This window comes from Anomaloglossus baeobatrachus, chromosome 4 (assembly GCF_048569485.1).
Source record: "Anomaloglossus baeobatrachus isolate aAnoBae1 chromosome 4, aAnoBae1.hap1, whole genome shotgun sequence".
Taxonomy (NCBI): Eukaryota; Metazoa; Chordata; class Amphibia; order Anura; family Aromobatidae; genus Anomaloglossus; species Anomaloglossus baeobatrachus.
The window spans coordinates 348,002,968-348,022,967 of NC_134356.1; the positions used below are offsets into that span (position 1 = coordinate 348,002,968).

The 20,000-nt window shown below is 44.9% G+C and overlaps 1 protein-coding gene across 2 annotated transcripts in view; it reads left to right on the forward strand.

The window, feature by feature from the left end:
* LOC142303590 (transcriptional regulator QRICH1-like) overlaps positions 1-20,000 on the forward strand; it is a 126,518-nt gene that overhangs the window by 29,220 nt on the left and 77,298 nt on the right. For both annotated transcript variants that reach the window (XM_075345095.1, XM_075345096.1), the window contains exon 2: positions 19,896-20,000. This exon is cut by the window's right edge and continues 8 nt beyond it. The gene's annotated coding sequence lies outside the window, so the exon portion shown is untranslated. The remainder of the gene's footprint in view (positions 1-19,895) is intronic.

A 20,000-nucleotide genomic window follows, 5' to 3' on the forward strand; every position in this document is an offset into this window, starting at 1 on the left:
TGCTTGTGTGAGTTTGTACGTGTGTGTGTGTGTGTGTGTGTGTGTGTGTGTGTGCGTTTGTGCTTGTGTGGAATGACAGAATAGGGGACCAGGATGGGACATTTAGCAAGTTGTGGAACGAATTGTCTGCATTGCAATGATTTCCTATGGGAAATCTTGCTTTGATGAACGAGTAACTTGGTTAACAAGCACAGTCCCAGAACGGATTGTTCTCGTTAACCAAGGTTCCACTGTATTTTATTGGGACAGCACCCCACAATGCTCTCATCGCATCTGCAATGTTCTGCAGTGCTTGATCACTGCAGAACATTGTAGCTGTCAACTCTGCAGTGAGAATGTGTGTCTGACCATGCTGTAGGCATGATCAGACGCTCTCTGACGGGTAGGCACTGGCCCTGGCTGCGGGGGTAGTGACTCGGCTGTTGGGTAAGCAGTCACCTGGCGCGATCGCACGTGCACAGCTCCTCGTGCCCCTGCGATTTTTGGAACGTACGGGTACGTCTCTGGTGGTTAAGTTACGTAAAAATAGGACATACCTGTACGCTCGTAGTCGTGAAGGGTTTAAGGACCAAGTAAATTTTTTTTTTTTTCTCTCTGTGCTATAGGATACAGGCCATATACCAGGATGGTATATGAGCACGATGGGGGCATATAGCAGGATGGGAGCATATGAGCAGGATGGATGGGGGGTATATGAACAGGATGGGGGGTATATGAACAGGATGGGGGGGGGGTATATGAACAGGATGGGGGATATATGAACAGGATGGATGGGGGAATATGAGCAGGATGGATGGGGGAATATGAGCAGGATGGATGGGGGAATATGAGCAGGATGGATGGGGGTATATGAGCAGGATGGATGGGGGTATATGAGCAGGATGGATGGGGGTATATGAGCAGGATGGATGGGGGAATATGAACAGGATGGATGGGGGAATATGAGCAGGATGGATGGGGGGTATATCAATAGGATGGGGGTATATGAACAGGTTGGGGTATATGAACAGGATGGGAGTATATGAGCAGGATGGATGGGGGAATATGAGCAGGATGCTGGTATATGAGCAGGATGGGGGTATATGAGCAGGATGGGGGTTTATAGCAGGATCATATACAGGGCAGGAGATCATTACCAGGCTGGGGTACCTTAGTAGAGAATTTGGGGACATTACCCCCATAACAGTGTCAGCAGCAGATCCTCGCCCCATTAGTGTGTCATGACGACATTTTTTTGCTTAAAGTTTTATTTTCCTATTCTCCTTTTCTAAAACTAGGGTGCGTCTTATAGTCCGGTGCGTCTTATAGTCCGAAAAATACGGTACTATTGTTGGCATCTACCCTCTGTGGAGTGGCCTCTTCTTATGAGGCCGCTACAAAGTGACATGCTCCATGGCGGATATAGCCTTCATGGGACTTTAGGCCTTGTGCGCATACTGCAATTTTTGCCGCCTTTTTGCACTTTTTTTTGGGTGCAGTTTTGCTCCCAAAACTGCATGCATTTCCTTCCCCAGCAAATTCTGAGATTTCATTTTTTTCTGTCTGCACATTACAGCTTTTTTTGGCTTTCTTTGTGGTGACCACAAAGATGCAGCATGTCAATTCTTAGGGTATGTGCGCGCTAGGCATTTTTATTTTATGGCATCAAAAACGCTGCATTTCTGGCCGCTAAAAAACGCACAAATGCAAAACGCATCAAAAAACGCATGCATTTTTACTCTGATTTGGTGCGTTTTTGGCTGCGTTTTGCTACGTTTTTATGCGTGTTTTTTTATCAGTAAACAATGCCATTAACCCCTTCAGCCCCCAGCCTATTTTGACCCTAAAGACCAGGCCATTTTTTGCAATTTTTGACCAGTGTCACTTTGAGGTTTTAACTCTGGAACGCTTCAACGGATTCCGGTGATTCTGAGATGTTTTTTTCGTGACATATTGGGCTTCATGTTAGTGGTAAATTTAGGCCGATATTTTTTACGTTTCTTTGTGAAAAAAAACTGATATTTCGCGAACATTTTGTAATTTTCAAACTTTTAAAACTTTTAATTTTTATGCTCTAAAACCAACAAGACATATGACACAAAGTAATTAATAAATAAGATTTCCCACATGTCTACTTTGCATCAGAACAATTTTGGGAAAAAAAAAAAAAATTAAGGAAGTTATAAGGGTTCAAAGTTTGAGCAATTTCTCATTTTTACAACAAAATTTACAAAGCGATTTTGAAAGGTCTACGTGACACAAAACACCCAAAAGTGACACCATTCCAAAAACTGCACCCCTCAGGCTACTCAAAACCACATTCAAGAAGGTTATTAACCCTTCAGGTGCTTCATAGTAACTAAAGCAATGTGGAAGGAAAAAAATGAACATTTTACATTTTGCAACAAAAATGTTAATTTAGCCTCAAATATTGCATATTCACAAGGGTAGCAGGATTAAATGAACCCCCAAAATTTGTTGGGCAATTTCTTATGAGCACGCAGATACCTCATATGTGGCGAAAGATCACTGTTTGGGCGCACGGCAGGACTCGGAAGGGAAGGAGCGTCGTTTGACTTTTTAAACAGAAAATTAGCTGGAATCGTTAGCCGCACCATGTTACGTTTGGAGAGCCCCTGAGGTGCCGAAACAGTGGAGCTCCCCCACATGTGACCCCATTTTTTAAACTAGACCCCTCATGGAATTTATCTAGATGTTTATTGAGCACTCTGAACCTCTGGGGGCTTCACAAAAGTTAATAAAGTTGAGCCGTGAAAATAAAAAAAAAAAATTACCACAAAATTGTTACTTCAACCAGGTAGCTTTTTTTCACAAGAGTATCAGGAAAAATTGCACCATAAAATGTATGGTGCAATTTCTCCTGAGTACACAGATACCTCATATGTGGTGGAAATCAAATGTTTGGGCACACAGCAGGGCTCGGAATGTAAGGAGCGTCATTTGACTTTTCAAACGCAAAATTGTCTGGGATATTTAGCGTATTCCATGTTGTGTTTGGAGACCCCCTGAGGTGCCAAAACAGTAGAGCTCCCCCACATGTGACCACATTTTGGAAAATAGACCCCCATGGCATAAAAAAAAAAAATCAGGGTGCACGCACGGATGTTCTGCAAAAAGGGGGGGTGACTGGGTGGGATGGAAAAAAGAAGTCCTGTCCAAAGTAGAGTACATCTGCAGGACGATTGCTGATCAGGTACCTAATTGTTCAAGTTTTGTGTTTTTTGTTTTTTTTTTTTGTTTTTTTTATATTTGGGGTGCACAAAAAAAAAAAAAAAAAAAAGCAAAATCTCGAGCAACAATTACGTACCTAAGCTGATCAGCACTTGGCTGCAAGCGGGGGGGGGGAGAGGGAGTGGGAGATGCGATTGGGGATAGTTAGAAAAGAGCCACGAACAATACTTACAGGATGGATCAGAACAGCGGCAGATAGGGGGGCAGCAGATGGGGGAGCAGCGGCATATAAAGGAAGCATCTGTGAATGTGAGACGACGGCGGCTGGGATAGGGTGGCGGCGGATGGGAGAGGGCACAGTGGATGCAGGAGCGCGGAGGATGGGGGGGGAAGGGGAGTGGGAGGTGAGATTAAGGATAGTTACCATACAGGATGGATCTAGGCAACAGGATCACAGGAGATGGATGCAGCAGATCGCAGATCGGGGAGGGTGAGAGGTGGGAGAGGGAACGCAGTTCACGGGGGAGACAGGTGAGCAGAGCACAGATCACAGGGGTGACAGGTGAGGGAGCACACATCACGGGGGTGACAGGTGAGGGAGCACACATCACGGGGGTGACAGGTGAGGGAGCACACATCACGGGGGTAACAGGTGGGGGTGCGGGCAGCAGATCGGGGAGAGCGGTGGCAGATGGAGGAGGGCGGCGGATCGGGAGGCTTTTCGCCGGTTTGATAAAGTACAATGGCAGCGCGGCAACTTCCCGGTCCCATGCACCGGTTACATAACAGCATGGGACCGGAGCTTGTCGCCCTGCCATTGTACTGTTACACTCACTGTACTGGCGTGCTCAGGACCGACAAGTGAAGCTGAGGGGGCGGTCACCAGCACCAGGTCCATGGTGATTGGAGAGATCGGTCACAAGGCCGGTCTCTCCAATCAGAACTGCTGGAGCAGGGGGAGGGTGATCCAGCTGAGGTCACCCAGCTCCAGCCAATGGCCAGTGCTATAGCTGCACTTATCAGGGCTGGATTTCAATGTTTCAGCCACTTTCAATGGTTGCAACATTACAGTGGCTCTGATTGGCTGAGCGATGTTCATCAGCCAATCACAGCCTTTGTAGGTCCGGGGAGGAGGCACCACCCCTCCTGAGGTCAGGCACAGGTCCCTTCCTTCCCGAATCTGCAGTTTGTGTGACGCAATCGCAGTCACCGGGGCTCCGGTGCCGCGATTCCGCCATGATGGAAAGATCCGTCATGGGTCTTTAAGTACCAGGGCACCATGACGGATCTTTCCGTCAAAGGTCGTGAAGGGGTTAAAGATTGGTGAGGAAACAAAACAGATCTGATGTCATTTCCTGTTTCAATATGTTCTCCTTCATTCTCCACTAGTGTATGCAGGAGAGCAGACAGTAGCTGTAGACCTACAAGGCTCAGCATGCTCTATCCAGTATTTTATGCTGGAGGGAAAGGCAGGGAGAGCAGAACTACAAGGCTCAGTATCCTCCATCCAGGACTGTATGCAGGAGTTTTTTGCCCAAAAACGTAAAAAAAAAAACCCAAACCCCCCCACATGGGTTTCGCTATATTTTTGTATGCTAGCCAGGTACAGCAGCCAGGTACGGGCTGCCCCCAACTCCTAGCTGCCTATTTGTACCCGGCTGGGAACCAAAAATATAGGGAAGCCCTGTTTTTTTTTTTTTTTTAATTACATGAATTTAATGAAATAATTAAAAAAAAAAAAAAAAGACGTGCTACTCCCAATTTTTTTTGCCCAGCCAGGTACAACTAGACAGCTGGGGATTGGAATCCGCAACGCAGGGTGCCTATACTTTCTGGGCACCCCCGCTTTGAATTGCAGTCTGCAGCCGCCCCAGAAAATGGCGCTTTCATAGAAGCGCCATCTTCTGGCGCTGTATCCAACTCTTCCAGCGGCCCTGATGCCAAGTGGCCTGCTGGGTAATAATGCGGTTAGGGCTAGCTGTGTATTATCAACTGGCCCTAAGCCCGAAATTCATGGTGTCATGCCAATATAAGACATGGCCACCATGAATTTCTAGTAAAGATAAAACAAAAAAAAAATACACAGAAAAATATTTTTATTAGAAATAAAACACAACACAATTACCATATTTTCTGGACCATAACGCGCACATAAAAGCCTATGATTTTCTCAGAAATCGAAAGTGCGGCTTATAACCCGGTGCGCTTTATATATGGATACAGTACAGTACATCGATTTGAGCATTACGGCCACCGTAGTCAGGAGCCTCACTGAGTGCGTTGATATGTACAGATCTGTGCGCGGGAGCACCGCGGGTTATCTGTGCCCCAAAAATGCCTCCTGTTAAGCGACATGCTTATGATGCAGATTTTAAGATTAAAGCTATAAATCATGCAGTAGAGCATGGAAATAGAGCAGCTGCAAGAGAATTCAACATAAATGAATCTATGGTGCGTAATTGGAGGAAACAAGAAGATGCACTGCGCCAGGTAAAGAAGACCAAACTGAGTTTCCGAGGAAACAAAGCAAGATGGCCACAGTTGGAGGACAAAATAGAACAGTGGGTTATCAAACAGAGAACCGCTGGTAGAAGCGTCTCCACTTTCTCTATTCGACTCAAAGCCACAGCGTTAGCATGCGACATGGAGATCAGAGTTTCGAGGAGGTCCTTCATGGTGCTTTCGTTTTATGAAAAGACGTAATCTCTCCATCCGCACCAGAACTACTGTCTGCCAGCAACTGCCAAAGGATTATGAAGAGAAGCTGGCCATTTTCCGCACCTACTGCACAACCAAGATAAATGAAAAAAACATCCAGCCAGAACACATCACTAACATGGATGAGGTCCCCCTCACTTTCGATATTCCCGTAAATCGTACTGTTGAGAAAACAGGGACCAGTACAGTATCTATACACACCAAAGGAAACGAGAAGTCCTCTTTCACTGTAGTTCTCGCATGTCAGGCTAATGGCCAGAAACTACCACCCATGGTCATTTTCAAGAGAAAGACTTTACCCAAAGAAAAGTTTCCTGCGGGTGTCATCATCAAAGCTAACCCAAAGGGCTGGATGGACGAGGAGAAGATGATTGATTGGCTGAGGGAGGTCTACGTCAAGAGACCGGATGTTTTTTTTTCACAAATCCCCATCCCTATTGGTTTGTGACTCCATGCTCGCCCATGTGACCGATAATGTCAAAGCCCAAGTGAAGAAAACTAATTCAGAGTTTGCCGTAATTCCGGGTGGATTAACCAAAGAGCTCCAGCCACTAGATATCTGCATCAACAGGTCATTTAAAGTTAAATTGCGAGCTGCGTGGGAGCATTGGATGACAGAAGGTGACCACACATTCACCAACACAGGGAGGCAACGCCGGGCAAGTTATGCCACTATGTGCCAGTGGATCGTGGATGCCTGGAAAAAGGTATCAGTCTCCAGTGTAATCCGAGCTTTCAGGAAGGCTGGAATCATCACTGAAGAGCTAAGCAGCTGCAACGAGACCGACTCAGATAATGATGAGGGGGACCCGAGAATGCTTGATAAAGAAATCGCCCAACTGTTAAACTCAGACACTGAAGATGAAGAATTTGATGGATTTGTGGAGGAAGAATGAACTGAAAATGTATTTATTTGCAGTTACCGTACAACTGAACAAGTTGAGAGTTCCGTATTGTGAAAGAGTTAAATAAATTTTAACCTACCGTACAGTCTGAGCTTTGTTTCATTTACGGTAAAATGAACCTTTCACCAGTTTTATGGCCCCTAAGCTGCGGCCACCACCAGTGGGCTCTTATATACAGCATTCTAACATGCTGTATATAAGAGCGCAGGCCGCGCTGTACAGCATAAAAATCACTTTATAATACGGTACTCACCGAAACCGGTCACTCCAGTGCTGCTTGTCCAGATGGGCGGCGTTGTTCTCCGAGACCGGCGCCTCCTCTTTCGGCCATCTTGCTCCTCTGTCTTCTGAAGCCTGTGTGCATGACGCGTCCACGTCATACACACTCGCCGGCACTGAAGTCCTGCGCCTGACCTCAGTGCCGGCGAGTGTGTATGACGTGGACACGTAATTAATTAGCCAGGATAGTACCGGCTAACACACCCACTGCCCACAGTTTTTCACAGTTATAAAGCCAAGGCTACTAACCACTTCACAGCAAGTCCAGGCAACCACCAGTCCCTACGCGCGTTTCACCTCTTCTTCAGGGGACGTATGTCCCGGGAGTCTGCAGACAGGTGAATGACATTTATTATTTTTTTTTTTTTTTTTAACTGTTCACTTTTGATTTCGCAGCTGCTTCCACCTCCCGCCCGGCCATGGCGCCGGACGGGAGCAGACATGGCGCCGGACGGGAGGTGGAAGCAGCAGCGGTGGTGGTAACTGGAGGATTCGCGCTTCTGTTTTTACCAACACAAGGAATCCTCTTCCTGTACACGTCACTGTACTACCCACCCCCTTGCGTTTACAGCTGCGTTTTTAGTCATAGAAACGCAGCTATATTTGCAATTTGCGTTCTTCATTGCGTTTTTGAACATCTCATTGAACTCAATGGGTGAAAAACGCAGTAAAAAACGCAGGAGTAATTGACATGCAGCTAAAAAAAACCGCTGTGTGCAGACAGCAAAAATGAAAACTCATAGACTTTGCTGGTGAAGTCATACAGTTTTCTGAACAAAAATGCACTCGAAAAACGCCTAGTGCGCACATAGCGTTTTTGAGCCCTTCCAGTCAATAGAATTTACTTAAAGGGAACCGGTCAGGTAATTTGTGTTCTAACCTTGTAGCAGTGTGAGGTGTGTGCTAGTTTCCCTTTCCTACCCATCCCTGTGTTGTAATAATGTGTAATGTGAATGTATAAAAATGTTTTTTATTACTTGTGTTCTGTAAGTAAATGAGCAAGGGCTCTAGCCCAATGGGCGTCGCATCGCCCTGTGGGCATTCGCATGTTTTCAATGGTATCACATCATTGCGTGATACCATGGATTTACATCAGCGATGTGACCGTCGCTACTTCAAATCCCGCGCATGCGCACTTACCATTCCCGCAGCCTTGCTTGCTTCTCGTCTTTATACTTCTAACAGGATAAGGCACAACCACAATATTAGAAATGTTGAGGTGCACTTGTTGGTTTCCATACCATATGTCCAGAGAATTAGATACACAGCCTTGTTATCCGGGTGCGCAGTTCGCCCTCGCACAAGCCGGTGCGATGTTTGCGCATGCGGGAGATTATGGTCGGCAATGTGCATGACGTCCCGTGCGTCATCCTCGTACCCGACCATAATCTCGCGCATGCACAAAACCAGCACCAGCTCGTTCGAGGGCGAACTGCGCCTATATGAGCCGGGGGAATGACTGCACAGACGCGAGATTTGGCCAAGCAGCGTGCATGATGATGGCGGCGTCATCACGTCCATCATGAAAGGAGGATGGTGAAGAAGGCCACAAGGATTGACAGGAGATGAAAATGAGCACGGCCATCTGAGCCCCACAGGTCATTAGCATACCTAACGGTCAGGTTTTAGAAAGTTATTTTCTGGGTCTGCAAGGGGAGTCGAGGCACAAGGTACACCTTCATAGAATGCAGCCTAGGAGCTGCAGAAGGTGACACTTCTGGTTTTATAGTGAAAAAACTGTTGACAGGTTCCCTTTAAGGGGTTTCTCCAAAATTCCATAGCATTTAAGAGTCAAACATACCTGCCTGAAATCATACAGCCAATATCTGATACATATTGCGCGATTCATGCAATATGTATCAGCTGGCAGGCACTCTTTAATACCCTGATTTATGTGTGTATTTTTGCACGCTCATGCTTGATGCCGCATATATTGAGATATTTTATGTTGGTTTCCATTTTTTCATTATATGCATACATTTTATCATATCTATTGAATTTGTGAATTCTGTAATTCCATAACCTTACCTTTTTGGGGGACATACTAAAAAGAATGATGAAAAGGAATAAATAAAAAGAATGAGGATAATAACTTATTAGGTGTATATTACGTAGATGTATAAAAGGTTTCTTTGGCAAGTTAGACATGGAATGAACATTATATATGAGCATTATAGGTGTAGAATGATCATGAAATATCTGTAGATAATAGGAAAATGAATGCATATGGCATATAACCAGGTGTATATTATATTACCTGAGCATTATAAGTGTGGAATGATCATGAAATATATGTAGATAATAGGACAATGAATGCATATGGCATATAACTAGGTGTATATTATGTTACCTGAGCATTATAGGTGTGGAATGATCATGAAATATCTGTAGATAATAGGAAAATGAACGCATATGCCATATAACCAGGTCTATATTACGTTACCTGAGCATTATAGATGTGGAATGATCATGAAATATCAGTAGATTACTGGAAAATGAACGCATATGCCATACAACCAGGTCTATCTAAATATAAAGATAGTTATAGATAGATAGATATAGATAGAGATGGATAGACCTGGTTATATGCCATAGGCGTTCATTTTTATATTATCTACAGATATTTCATGATCATTCCACACCTATAATGCTCAGGTAACATAATATACACCTGGTTATATGCCATATGCATTCATTTTCCTATTATCTACATATATTTCATGATCATTCCACACCTATAATGCTCAGGTAATGTAATATACACCAGGTTATATGCCATATGCATTCATTTTCCTATTATCTACATATATTTCATGATCATTCCACACCTATAATGCTCAGGTAACATAATATACACCTGGTTATATGCCATATGCGTTAATTCTATTATTATCTACAGATATTTCATATTCATTCCATGTCTAACTTGCCCAAGAAACCTTTTATACATCTACGTAATAGACACCTAATAAGTTATTATCCTCATTCTGTTAATTCCTTTTTATCATTCTTTTTAGTATGTCCCCCTTTCTTTGTCGCTCTATTGGGAGACCCAGACAATTGGGTGTATAGCTACTGCCTCCGGAGGCCACACAAAGTATTACACTAAAAAGTGTAAGGCCCCTCCCCTACTGCCTATACACCCCCCCGTGGGATCACGGGCTCCTCAGTTTTCATGCTTTGTGCGAAGGAGGCACACATGCACGCATAGCTCCACTGTTTAGTCAGCAGCAGCTGCTGACTATGTCGGATGGAAGAAAAGAGGGCCCATACTTGGGCCCCCAGCATGCTCCCTTCTCACCCCACGTTTGTTGGCGGTGTTTGTTAAGGTTGAGGTACCCATTGCGGGTACGGAGGCTGGAGCCCACATGCTGTTTTCCTTCCCCATCCCCTTAGGGCTCTGGGTGAAGTGGGATCCTATCGGTCTCCAAGCACACGAGACCGTGCTCCGTCCACAGCCCCTGGGAATCTGCTGGACGTGGAGATGAGTATCGTCAGGGACAGGACCCTGCTACATTAAGGTACTCTGTGTCCCCGTACAAATCGCGCACACACACTGCAGCATTGCTGGGTGTGTTAGTGCGCCGGGGACAGCAGCGCGACACGCTTGTGCTTTACTCACCGCAGCTTTGCTGCGTGAGTTTATGTATTAGGGACTGCCGCGCCAGCCGCTGCTGGGGGTTTTTTACACTGCGGCGCGGCTGGGACTTGTGGTGCGCCGGGGACTTCCGCGCTGGACGTGCATATATGACAGCCGCGCTTATAAATCGAGTCCCCGGCTTTTGCGGCCTAGTTCCGTTTCGTTCCCGCCCCCAGGCCTGCCAGTCACGGGAAGGGCGGGACGCTGGTCAGAACGTCAGCGCTGAGGGCTGGAGTCTGCTTAGCATACTCCACCCCCCTCACTGGGCACAGTGGGACGCCAGTTTCCCGCACTTTGTCTGGGGCACGCCCACGGCCCGCCCCTCTTCATAGGACGCCGGCAGCCATTCCTGTTTGCAGTCTGACTGGAGAGGGAAGACAAGCTCTGGGAGACCCAGACACGGGATTCTGGCGACCACACACCCGCTGGCAGCGGGCGGTAAGAGGCACCTCGGGTGCTGACCCCATTAGTGCCGAAGTGTTCATTTGTACTTTATGCTTGTATGCTATACAGTGCACTGTACGGTCGCTATTCTTGGCTATATACCCTCTCTCGTCCTCCAACTCGATTCTTCAGAACTTCTCCGCCTCCCGGCCGAGCCGAGGCTATTCTGCAGGCGGTGTGCTCTTTAAAGGCAGAAGGAGTGGTGATCCCTGTTCCTCTTCAGGAGCAAGGTCAAGGTTTTTACTCCAATTTGTTTGTGGTGCCAAAAAAGGACGGGTCTTTCCGTCCTGTTCTGGACCTAAAACTGCTCAACAAGCATGTGAAAACCAGGCGGTTCCGGATGGAATCCCTCCGCTCCGTCATCGCCTCAATGTCTCAAGGAGATTTCCTAGCATCAATAGACATCAAGGATGCTTATCTCCACGTGCCGATTGCTCCAGAACACCAGCGTTTTCTACGCTTCGTTATAGGAGACGAGCACCTTCAGTTCGTAGCCCTGCCTTTCGGTCTGGCGACAGCCCCAAGGGTCTTCACCAAGGTCATGGCAGCAGTGGTAGCAGTCCTGCACTCTCAGGGTCACTCTGTGATCCCTTACTTGGACGATCTACTTGTCAAGGCACCCTCTCAAGAGGCATGCCAACACAGTCTGAACGTTGCACTGGAGACTCTCCAGAGTTTCGGGTGGATCATCAACTTTTCAAAGTCAAATCTGACTCCAACCCAATCGATAACATACCTTGGCATGGAGTTTCATACTCTATCAGCGATAGTGATGCTTCCACTGGACAAACAGCGTTCACTACAGACAGGGGTGCAATCTCTCCTTCAGGGACAGTCGCACCCCTTGAGACGCCTCATGCACTTCTTAGGGAAGATGGTAGCAGCAATGGAGGCAGTCCCTTTTGCGCAGTTTCATCTGCGTCCACTACAATGGGACATTCTCCGCCAATGGGACGGGAAGTCGACGTCCCTAGACAGGAACGTCTCCCTTTCTCAGGCAGCCAAGGACTCTCTTCAGTGGTGGCTTCTTCCTTCCTCACTGTCCATAGGAAAATCCTTCCTACCCCCATCCTGGGCGGTGGTCACAACGGACGCGAGTCTATCAGGGTGGGGAGCAGTTTTTCTCCACCACCGGGCTCAAGGTATGTGGACTCAGCAAGAGTCCACCCTTCAGATCAATGTTCTGGAAATCAGAGCAGTGTATCTTGCCCTACGAGCCTTCCAGCAGTGGCTAGAAGGCAAGCAGATCCGAATTCAGTCGGACAACTCCACAGCGGTGGCATACATCAACCACCAAGGAGGGACACGCAGTCGGCAAGCCTTCCAGGAAGTCCGGCGAATTCTGACGTGGGTGGAAGACACAGCATCCACCATATCCGCAGTTCACATCCCGGGCGTAGAAAACTGGGAAGCAGACTTCCTCAGTCGCCAGGGTATGGACGCAGGGGAATGGTCTCTTCACCCGGACGTGTTTCAGGAGATCTGTCGCCGCTGGGGGAGGCCGGACGTCGACCTAATGGCGTCCCGGCACAACAACAAGGTCCCGGCCTTCATGGCACGGTCTCACGATCTCAGAGCTCTAGCGGCGGACGCCTTAGTCCAAGATTGGTCGCAGTTCCGGCTGCCTTATGTGTTCCCACCTCTGGCGCTGTTGCCCAGAGTGCTACGCAAGATCAGGTCCGACTGCCGCCGCGCCATCCTCGTCGCCCCAGACTGGCCAAGGAGGTCGTGGTACCCGGATCTGTGGCATCTCACGGTAGGACGACCGTGGGCAATGCCAGACCGACCAGACTTGCTGTCTCAAGGGCCGTTTTTCCATCAGAATTCTGCGGCCCTGAGCCTGACTGTGTGGCCATTGAGTCCTGGATTCTAGCGTCTACAGGATTATCTCAAGAGGTCATTGCCACCATGAGACAGGCTAGGAAACTAACCTCTGCTAAGATCTACCACAGGATGTGGAAGATATTCTTAGCTTGGTGCTCTGCTCAGGGAGTTTCTCCCTGGCCATTTGCTTTGCCTACTTTTCTTTCCTTCCTGCAATCCGGGTTGGAAAAAGGTCTCTCGCTCGGCTCCCTTAAGGGACAAGTCTCTGCGCTATCTGTATTTTTTCAGAAGCGCCTAGCACGACTCCCTCAGGTACGCACGTTCCTGCAAGGGGTTTGTCATATCGTCCCTCCTTACAAGCGGCCGTTAGAGCCTTGGGATCTGAACAGGGTTCTAATTGCTCTCCAGAAGCCGCCTTTCGAGCCTTTGAGGGATGTTTCCCTTTCTCGTCTTTCACAGAAAGTGGCCTTTCTAGTAGCGGTCACATCTCTCCGGAGAGTGTCCGAGTTAGCAGCACTGTCATGCAAATCCCCCTTCCTGGTGTTTCACCAGGACAAGGTGGTTCTGCGCCCGATTCCGGAGTTTCTTCCTAAGGTGGTATCCCCCTTTCATCTCAATCAGGATATCTCCTTACCTTCTTTGTGTCCTCGTCCAGTTCATCAATGTGAAAAGGATTTGCATTTGTTGGATCTGGTGAGAGCACTCAGAATCTACATTTCCCGCACGGCTCCTCTGCGCCGTTCGGATGCACTCTTTGTCCTTGTCGCTGGCCAGCGTAAGGGATCGCAAGCTTCCAAATCCACCCTGGCTCGGTGGATCAAGGAACCAATTCTTGAAGCCTACCGTTCTGCGGGGCTTCCGGTTCCCTCAGGGCTGAAGGCCCATTCTACCAGAGCCGTGGGTGCGTCCTGGGCATTACGGCACCAGGCTACGGCTCAGCAAGTGTGCCAGGCGGCTACTTGGTCGAGTCTGCACACTTTTTCCAAGCATTATCAGGTGCATACCTATGCTTCGGCGGACGCCAGCCTAGGTAGACAAGTCCTTCAGGCGGCAATTGCCCACCTGTAATGAAGGGCCGTTTTTATGGCCCTATCACGAGGTATTATTTTACCCACCCAGGGATTGCTTTTGGACATCCCAATTGTCTGGGTCTCCCAATAGAGCGAAAAAGAAGGGAATTTTGTTTACTTACCGTAAATTCCTTTTCTTCTAGCTCTAATTGGGAGACCCAGCACCCGCCCCTGTTTTTTTGTATACACATGTTGTTCATGTTGAATGGTTTCAGTTCTCCGATATTCCTTCGGATTGAATTTGTTTAAACCAGTTTATTGGCTTTCCTCCTTCTTGCTTTTGCACTAAAACTGAGGAGCCCGTGATCCCACGGGGGGTGTATAGGCAGTAGGGGAGGGGCCTTACACTTTTAAGTGTAATACTTTGTGTGGCCTCCGGAGGCAGTAGCTATACACCCAATTGTCTGGGTCTCCCAATTAGAGCTAGAAGAAAAGGAATTTACGGTAAGTAAACAAAATTCCCTTCTTTTGGTGTTGCAATTTCAATGTTGAGCTATGTATGAACAATCGTGTTTAATCGATGCTAGCTCATTGTTTTCACTTTCAGTTCTACACTAGGCAAATATTGTTTTGATTGCAAGAAAACTTGCCTTACAGGTTTAGAATTATATACTAACACATGAATAGGGTTGGATTAAAATATATATTGAGGTTCCTTTCTTAAATTTGCATGCTGAATAAATTGTGTATTGTATCTATTCCCTTTTCAAGTCTTTCCATAAATCATCATGACATAGAAAGATTAAATATTGCTGGGCTTATACTGAGTGCACATAAAAGAAATCAATATATATAATTACGTGAAGAGGTTGCTTTCTTCATAGCACATGCTGGCTAGGCAGAACTACTGCTCAATATAAAGGCGTGCAAGTTCACCACAACTTCTTATTGATTTATTATTCACTAATGTTTATTTCCAGCTTGAAGATTGGATGCATTTGCTTAAGAGAGTGCTGACTTTAGTAGTATTTAGACATATTCATGTTGTGGAATTAAACATGGATCTCTGAATGCTCATTGGGTAATGAAACCAACTGTGCATCCAATAACAGCTTTCATGTCTCAGAATTCATGATCCTTTACTACTGTGTATTGTCTTATAGGGAATTTGACAATACTTATTGGAATATGTCATGTTTATTCCCTTTTTTTTTTTCCTGTATACATTTTTTTTTTTTCCCTAGTGGAATGAATCTGTTTACAGCATGGGCTGTGTTACTATGAATTTTCCTTATAAATCTATTCTTCTGCTTCTATGGGGTAAAGTAGGACATAAGGCTATGTGCACACGTTTGGTATTTGACACAGACTTTTCTGCTACTGTTGGGAGGAAATATGCTATGTGAAATGCTTGCATTTTTTATGCAAATTTACTTGCGGTTTTGCCCCATTTATTTGAATGGATGAAAAACTGCAAAAACACTGCAAGAATTGACATGTTGCAGATTTGAAAAATGTTTTTCAAGGTTCAAATCTGCATGGAAAATAATGGCAGCATGTGTGTACCGTGACTTTGTGGGTATTGTAAAATGGTATGATTTTTCTGGGGCAAAATGCAACACGTGAACAATCCCTAATGCTATGTTCCCATGACAAGCTTTTGGTGAATTTTTGATACTATGTGTTTTCCCTGCTTCAAAAATGCAATGTTTTACAGTTCCAGCAAAGTAAATGGGATTTATAGAAAATTCCTGCCCACTGTACTTCTTTATTACGTTGCGTAAATCCACCTGCGGTGCTTTTTTAAAATTGCAACATGTCAATTTCTCTTGCAGGTGAGCTGAGTTTTCGGTTTTGTTTTGGGGTTTTTTTGTCCATAGATCTGCATGAGATCCCTAAAATCTTCCGTTGCGGAAAAGCATTAAAACTACATGAAATTCACATCTAAGAATGTCAATAGAGTTTTGGAAAAGCCAAATACCAGGACTTTTTAAAAACATAGAATCTTTAAAGCGGTTATGCACTACTTTACTTTAAGGGGAACCTGTCACCAGGTTTGGCCCCGATAAGCTGCTGCCATCACCAGTAAGCTCTTGTCTATAGCATTCTAGGATGCTGTATAGAAGTGCTCAGGCAGCGCTGTATAACATAAAAAAACCCCAATTTTTCATTATACTCACCTGCGGGATGGTCAGGTCTGATGGGTGTCATTGTTGTCGGTCCAGCGCTTCCTCTCTTCCTTCTATTGCTGTCCTCCTTACCAGATCCATGTAGATGACACGTCCTACATCATCCACACAGAGGCCTCTGTTGTGCTCCCTCTCAGTTCTCTGTCCTGCTGTATGCAGAGCAAAATACTGTAATGCACAGGTGTGGCGAAAGGTCGGTGTGTGACTGTTGTCAATTTCATTAGTTAAACTGACTCCATTATCATAGTTCTAATCTTGGATGCCGTGTTTGCACATACAGTGTATCTATTGTGAGGGAAAGGATAGGGTTGACTAGGGCTATATGATGTGGGGTGGGGGGCGCCAATTTACATTAGGGTGTCATACCCTTGGTTGCCAGCCAGGGAATGACTGTAGGGTCTACAACATGCACCTTTTTTGTCTCTTGATTTCCCCTAGGAAGAGATGCAGACATTTCTGCATGCAAATACTCAATGTGTGCTGTTACCCTAACCGTTTTGAACTGAAGGTCTAACATATGCATACAGTATGTGCACACGTTGATTATTTGAATGCAGAAATATCTGCATCTCTCAGCAGGAGAAACAAAGCAGCAAAAAAAAGTGCATTTTCGCATGTTTACAGAGCTGCCTTAGCACTTATATACAGCATTCTATAATTTTCTGCATCTCTTGGCAGGAAAAACAAAGCAGCAAAAAAGTGTGTTGTTGCATGTATTTTACTAGCGCTTTAGGACACCAATGAAACCTATAGAAGTAGATAACGGATAGAGATAAATGTAGACAGACACAATTGCACAACCCCCCCCGACATATAATAAAATGACACCTTGTAAAGCTTATTAGACACCTCTTTATGATCATAAAAAAACATGTGGGGTTCCCCCTATTTTTTGATAACCAGCAAAGGTCAGGGTAATGGTTTTTGAGGTTGAGGTTAGCTGCGATTTATACTCTGCTGTTAGTGATTGAGGGGTCTATCAGACTCTCATAATTACTAACCCAGTCAGTAAAAAAGAAAAAACACACTCAAAAAGTTTATTTAAATAAACACTCCCCCACACTTTCCCTGGTTCACCATTTCATTACAGAAAAAAAAAAACCGCATACACGTCCGATGTAGTCCAGGGATTCCAACGTATTCACAAAAAGAACAAAACTCAAACATGCAACACTGCCCCTTGTTAACCAATTTATTAGAAAGCAAAGGTCCCCGGTCTGACATAGTCTAGTGGTTCCCACGACGATCGCAACAAGACTTCATAGACTTTTAGCTGCTGCCTCTCCTGGTTCACACTGCACTCCGTGAGACCCGGCGACTGTGCTTTTAGTTTAGAGGGAACCCCCCACATCGTTTTTTTTTTCTTCTTCATTTAAACATAAAAAGCTGTCCAGTAAGCTCCACTGTGCAAAATTTTGTGTCTGTCGCTCTCTATTATGTCTCATTAAATTCGACAGACTATCTTCTGCAATGATCTGCAAAAATCCTGTATTAGTACATCAATTCAAAGAGATATGCATATTAAAACCATTTAAAAAGAGAAAATGGGGGAATGTAGGATGCAAAAAAAGACCAAGGGCACAACATAAAAACCTTATGAACAAGTCAATTGAAACAGCCCATTCAGCATGGCACTTGAGAAAGAGTTAGATTACATAAAGTATATATTACAAAGACTCATTACTTTTCTAGAACTGATTAATTTAAAAATGTTTACTCTTTTTAGTTTGATTTAAAATGTTTCTCTTAGTCTGGAATAGCATTAAAATATGTAAACCATTTTTTTGTGTATCTTAATTCAGAAACGAGTGCAACCATATATAGAAGTGATCTTGGATGCACAGGCCTATCGAAGCTGCCTCCATAGTTGCACCTATCCAAAAAATAGGGGCTTGCCTCATCCATGAGGCTCACTGCACAATTTTAGAAGCACTGCATTGATCGTTCCATTGTGAATATTAGATGTTAAATTCAACTATGCCAAAAATAACTACTTCTGCCGTAATAAAAAAAAAAAGCTGAAGTTGAACAGAGCATGTTTACAACAAATAGATAATGATCTTAAACAAATGACAAAACCAACAATTGATTACCTCAAAAGGTGCAAGCTGAAGGTTTTGCAATGGCCCTCACAGTCTCCTGATCATCATTGAAAATTTGTGGCTAGATCTCAAAAGAGCAGTGCATGCAAGACGACCCAGGCATCTCAAGCCTTTTCCAAGGAAGAATGGATGAATATCCCTCAAACAAGAATTGACAGACTCTTGATAGGATACAAAAAGCATTTACAAGCTGTGATACTTGCCAAAGGGGGTGATACTGGGTACTAATACATACAAGGAGTAGAATCCGCTCACTAGTCTCGAGTAATTGGGTATGGATGTCTCCGTAGAGTGCGGTGCTCAGAACACCAGGCCTGTTCCTGAGCGAATATAGTTCAGAAGTGAAATACCAGCATCCTCAGAAATGTAGGTTAAAACATCACATTTATTGATCTGTAAAAAGTTAAAAACTATAGACACAGATCGGTCTACATATTTTGAGCGCTCTTATTATTCTGGCATTTAGCAAATATACTGTAAATCATTTTGGTAATGCTAATTGTCCTAAAACGGGAAAGATTTATTCTGATTTCATATCAGATAGTGAGAAAAACTTGCATATGTGTCTTTTTAGATAGTGTATGTAAACTTCTTGTTTCAACTGTACACTTCAACTGTGAATGACAGAATTAAAATAAAAATCCAGAAAATCACATTGTATGACTTAAATAATTGCATTTTATTGCATGAAATAAGTATTTGATACAATAGAATTTTATATTTGGTACAGAAACCTTTGTTTGCAATTACAGAGGTCAGACATTTCCTGTAGTTCTTAACCAAGTTTGCACACACTGCAGCAAGTATTTTGACCCACTCCTCCATACAGCTCTTCTCCTGATGTTTAGATTCTTTCATCTGTAGTTCCGTCCCCTTGGCAGAAAAGCACCACCTAAGTATGGTTTTTCCACCTCCATGCTTCACGGTTGGGACGGTGTTGCGGGGTTGTATTCATCCTTCCTCCAAACATGGCAAGCGGTGTGGATACCAAAAAGTTCGGTTTTGGTCTCGCCTGACCCCATGTTCTTCTCCCATGCCCCCTCTGGATCATCCAGATGGTCATTGTCGAACTTCAAATGGGCCTGAACATGTGCTGGCATCAGCAGGTGGACCTTGCATGCCCTGCAGGATTTTAATCGACGACGGCATAGTGTGTTAATAACGAAAATCTTTTGAGACTATGGTCCCAGCTCTCTTTAAGTCATTGACTAGGTCCTTCCTTGTAGTTCTGGGCTAATTCCTGACCTTTCTCAGAATCATCCTTACCTCATTTGGCGAGATCTTACATGGAACCCCAGACAAAGTAAGATTGCCAGTCATCTTGTGTTTTTTCCATTTTCTTATAATTGTTCTAACAGTTGTTGCCTTCTCGCCAAGCTGCTTGCCTATTGTCCTGTATCCCATCCCAGCCGTGTGCAGGTCTACAGTTTTATCTCTGGTGTCAGAGACAGCTGTTTGGCCTTGGTGGAGAGGTTGGAGTGTGATTATGTATAATAATGTATTAAAATGATGTATAATAATAACGCATTCCGATTTCTTTATTTTTTATTTCTTTATTTTTTTTTTTAGTCTGCTTAAAATAGTTTAATGCTTTCTTTTTCTTCTTACATTAGAATCTGGTTTGAAGCAGAAAATTTGAATCGACCCATGATCTGCTATCCCTTCTTCCCTCGACAGTGGTGGACATGAGGACAGCAGCTTTCAATATTTCAAATGCC